The sequence below is a fragment of the Athalia rosae genome, chromosome 3, assembly GCF_917208135.1.
Source record: "Athalia rosae chromosome 3, iyAthRosa1.1, whole genome shotgun sequence".
NCBI lineage: Eukaryota > Metazoa > Arthropoda > Insecta > Hymenoptera > Athaliidae > Athalia > Athalia rosae.
Genome location: NC_064028.1, coordinates 13,767,202 through 13,772,201, shown reverse-complemented (window position 1 = coordinate 13,772,201; position 5,000 = coordinate 13,767,202). Strand labels below are relative to the sequence as shown.

Sequence of the window (5,000 nt, the reverse complement as noted above, 5' to 3'; positions counted from 1 at the left end):
TCCGAAGACCTCACTAAATCATTCAATCGGTAGTAGCGACGGGCGGTGTGTACAAAGGGCAGGGACGTAATCAACGCGAGCTTATGACTCGCGCTTACTGGGAATTCCTCGTTCATGGGGAATAATTGCAAGCCCCAATCCCTAGCACGAAGGAGGTTCAGCGGGTTACCCGGGCCTTTCGGCCAGGGAAGACACGCTGATTCCTTCAGTGTAGCGCGCGTGCGGCCCAGAACATCTAAGGGCATCACAGACCTGTTATTGCTCAATCTCGTGCGGCTAGAAGCCGCCTGTCCCTCTAAGAAGATTTATTTGTACGCCGGTAGTAAAAACCTCCCGACCGAAGCCGGGGGCCTTCGAGATACCGGAAAGTACGCCTATTTAGCAGGCTAGAGTCTCGTTCGTTATCGGAATTAACCAGACAAATCGCTCCACCAACTAAGAACGGCCATGCACCACCACCCACCGAATCAAGAAAGAGCTCTCAATCTGTCAATCCTTCCGGTGTCCGGGCCTGGTGAGGTTTCCCGTGTTGAGTCAAATTAAGCCGCAGGCTCCACTCCTGGTGGTGCCCTTCCGTCAATTCCTTTAAGTTTCAGCTTTGCAACCATACTTCCCCCGGAACCCAAAAGCTTTGGTTTCCCGGAAGCTGCCCGCCGAGTCATCGGAGGAACTTCGGCGGATCGCTAGCTGGCATCGTTTATGGTTAGAACTAGGGCGGTATCTGATCGCCTTCGAACCTCTAACTTTCGTTCTTGATTAAAGAAAACATTTTTGGCAAATGCTTTCGCTTCTGTCCGTCTTGCGACGATCCAAGAATTTCACCTCTAACGTCGCAATACGAATGCCCCCATCTGTTCCTATTAATCATTACCTCGGGGTTCCGAAAACCAACAAAATAGAACCGAGGTCCTATTCCATTATTCCATGCACACAGTATTCAGGCGAAAATAGCCTGCTTTAAGCACTCTAATTTGTTCAAAGTAAACGTACCGGCCCACCTCGACACTCAATGAAGAGCACCGCGATGGGATATTAGTTGGGCCGCCCCGAAAGGCTAAGCCCACCGGTAGGACGTCCCACAATCATGCCAGTTAAACACCGCGAGCGGTGAACCGACAGCGTGGGACACAGATTCAACTACGAGCTTTTTAACCGCAACAACTTTAATATACGCTATTGGAGCTGGAATTACCGCGGCTGCTGGCACCAGACTTGCCCTCCAATTGATCCTCGTTAAAGGATTTAAAGTGTACTCATTCCGATTACGGGGCCTCGGATGAGTCCCGTATCGTTATTTTTCGTCACTACCTCCCCGTGCCGGGAGTGGGTAATTTGCGCGCCTGCTGCCTTCCTTGGATGTGGTAGCCGTTTCTCAGGCTCCCTCTCCGGAATCGAACCCTGATTCCCCGTTACCCGTTACAACCATGGTAGGCGCAGAACCTACCATCGACAGTTGATAAGGCAGACATTTGAAAGATGCGTCGCCGGTACCAAGACCGTGCGATCAGCCCAAAGTTATTCAGAGTCACCAAAGTAAACGGCGGACAGGACGAACCCGCCACCGATTGGTTTTGATCTAATAAAAGCATTCCTCCCATCTCTGGTCGGAACTCTGTTTGCATGTATTAGCTCTAGAATTACCACAGTTATCCAAGTAAATGTGGGTACGATCTAAGAAACCATAACTGATTTAATGAGCCATTCGCGGTTTCACCTTAATATGGCTTGCACTGAGACATGCATGGCTTAATCTTTGAGACAAGCATATGACTACTGGCAGGATCAACCAGGGAGCTTTGTGTTATTGGTAGCTCTTTTCGTGTGTTGCCCCATGCCGCCGAGTCTTTGCCCGGTCGGCCACACGTTTTAATATAATATGTATATCTGGTACCGCACAACTTGTGTACGCGTACTAGCGCTCAGAGCGCTCTGTTCGACTTTGTGTTTCCTCGGGTGAAGACAATTTTTGTCGACTCCCCGGTGCAAATCGTTCGAATTATCCTTCTCGTATCCTTCGGCTAGATTGCAAGCGTCGGGAGTACGATTGGAAATCAATGTGTACCGTCTGCGAACAGACTGTGATACGCACGGAATGTGGCGAGTTGATGCCTCTGTTCGACTGCTTCCCTCGACTTGCGAGAGAAGACTTTCTGGTCACCGCATAAAGGGCCATTCGGTCTTAGACACCGACCCGCGGTTATGTAGTGTCGACGATTCAAATTGAATCATATTTTCTAGACGGAGCGAAGAACTCGCCCCTGCGAAACGTGAGCGCTCGGAAAAACTTTGAACTCGTGAGAGTGGTTCTTACCGGAACGAAACGAACGCCTGTGGTGCGAATCTCCGCTCAGACGAAAAATTTTCAAAATTCGAAAAAAATTTTTGTCTGCGTGTTCGTGACACGGTGAGGACGAAACCATAGCCCCGACAACAAACCCGCAAAGGAATGTCGAGATACGGGCCGAAACAAGTCGAAAGTTCCGAAACCCGAGGACTAGGTGCCGACCGACCGGTCGAGACCGCTCGGTGCATGAAGTATCAACGGTGCCGCTCGGACGTCGGAGCCGGCCGGTCATAACACGTGTTCCTTATGGGGCAAAACAGCAACGCGACCTGAAAAATTTGGCAGTACGTTGGAACTTAGTTCCATGCGAGAATCGTTGGGACTTTGAAAATTTTTCGATCCAACGAGTGATGCGCGACTCTTTCGGACTTTGAAAATTTTTCGTTCCAACGAGTGATGCGCGACTCTTTCGGACTTTGAAAATTTTTCGATCCAACGAGTGATGCGCGACTCTTTCGGACTTTGAAAATTTTTCGTTCCAACGAGTGATGCGCGACTCTTTCGGACTTTGAAAATTTTTCGATCCAACGAGTGATGCGCGACTCTTTCGGACTTTGAAAATTTTTCGATCCAACGAGTGATGCGCGACTCTTTCGGACTTTGAAAATTTTTCGATCCAACGAGTGATGCGCGACTCTTTCGGACTTTGAAAATTTTTCGTTCCAACGAGTGATGCGCGACTCTTTCGGACTTTGAAAATTTTTCGATCCAACGAGTGATGCGCGACTCTTTCGGACTTTGAAAATTTTTCGATCCAACGAGTGATGCGCGACTCTTTCGGACTTTGAAAATTTTTCGATCCAACGAGTGATGCGCGACTCTTTCGGACTTTGAAAATTTTTCGATCCAACGAGTGATGCGCGACTCTTTCGGACTTTGAAAATTTTTCGATCCAACGAGTGATGCGCGACTCTTTCGGACTTTGAAAATTTTTCGATCCAACGAGTGATGCGCGACTCTTTCGGACTTTGAAAATTTTTCGATCCAACGAGTGATGCGCGACTCTTTCGGACTTTGAAAATTTTTCGGACTTTGAAAATTTTTCGATCCAACGAGTGATGCGCGACTCTTTCGGACTTTGAAAATTTTTCGATCCAACGAGTGATGCGCGACTCTTTCGGACTTTGAAAATTTTTCGATCCAACGAGTGATGCGCGACTCTTTCGGACTTTGAAAATTTTTCGATCCAACGAGTGATGCGCGACTCTTTCGGACTTTGAAAATTTTTCGATCCAACGAGTGATGCGCGACTCTTGCGGACTTTGAAAATTTTTCGATCCAACGAGTGATGCGCGACTCTTTCGGACTTTGAAAATTTTTCGATCCAACGAGTGATGCGCGACTCTTTCGGACTTTGAAAATTTTTCGATCCAACGAGTGATGCGCGACTCTTTCGGACTTTGAAAATTTTTCGTTCCAACGAGTGATGCGCGACTTTTTCGGACTTTGAAAATTTTTCGATCCAACGAGTGATGCGCGACTCTTTCGGACTTTGAAAATTTTTCGATCCAACGAGTGATGCGCGACTCTTTCGGACTTTGAAAATTTTTCGATCCAACGAGTGATGCGCGACTCTTTCGGACTTTGAAAATTTTTCGATCCAACGAGTGATGCGCGACTCTTTCGGACTTTGAAAATTTTTCGATCCAACGAGTGATGCGCGACTCTTTCGGACTTTGAAAATTTTTCGATCCAACGAGTGATGCGCGACTCTTTCGGACTTTGAAAATTTTTCGTTCCAACGAGTGATGCGCGACTCTTTCGGACTTTGAAAATTTTTCGATCCAACGAGTGATGCGCGACTCTTTCGGACTTTGAAAATTTTTCGATCCAACGAGTGATGCGCGACTCTTTCGGACTTTGAAAATTTTTCGATCCAACGAGTGATGCGCGACTCTTTCGGACTTTGAAAATTTTTCGATCCAACGAGTGATGCGCGACTCTTTCGGACTTTGAAAATTTTTCGTTCCAACGAGTGATGCGCGACTCTTTCGGACTTTGAAAATTTTTCGATCCAACGAGTGATGCGCGACTCTTTCGGACTTTGAAAATTTTTCGATCCAACGAGTGATGCGCGACTCTTTCGGACTTTGAAAATTTTTCGTTTCAACGAGTGATGCGCGACTCTTTCGGACTTTGAAAATTTTTCGATCCAACGAGTGATGCGCGACTCTTTCGGACTTTGAAAATTTTTCGATCCAACGAGTGATGCGCGACTCTTTCGGACTTTGAAAATTTTTCGATCCAACGAGTGATGCGCGACTCTTTCGGACTTTGAAAATTTTTCGGACTTTGAAAATTTTTCGATCCAACGAGTGATGCGCGACTCTTTCGGACTTTGAAAATTTTTCGATCCAACGAGTGATGCGCGACTCTTTCGGACTTTGAAAATTTTTCGTTCCAACGAGTGATGCGCGACTCTTTCGGACTTTGAAAATTTTTCGATCCAACGAGTGATGCGCGACTCTTTCGGACTTTGAAAATTTTTCGATCCAACGAGTGATGCGCGACTCTTTCGGACTTTGAAAATTTTTCGATCCAACGAGTGATGCGCGACTCTTTCGGACTTTGAAAATTTTTCGATCCAACGAGTGATGCGCGACTCTTTCGGACTTTGAAAATTTTTCGATCCAACGAGTGATGCGCGACTCTTTCG

General features: G+C 47.0%; 1 non-coding gene across 1 annotated transcript in view; it reads right to left on the bottom strand.

The window, feature by feature from the left end:
* Nucleotides 1-1,793, bottom strand: part of LOC125500434 — a 1,914-nt gene extending 121 nt beyond the window's left edge. Inside the window, exon 1 of the ribosomal RNA XR_007277816.1 lies at nucleotides 1-1,793. This exon is cut by the window's left edge and continues 121 nt beyond it. This is a non-coding gene — a ribosomal RNA (small subunit ribosomal RNA).
* Nucleotides 1,794-5,000: the final 3,207 nt, after the last annotated feature.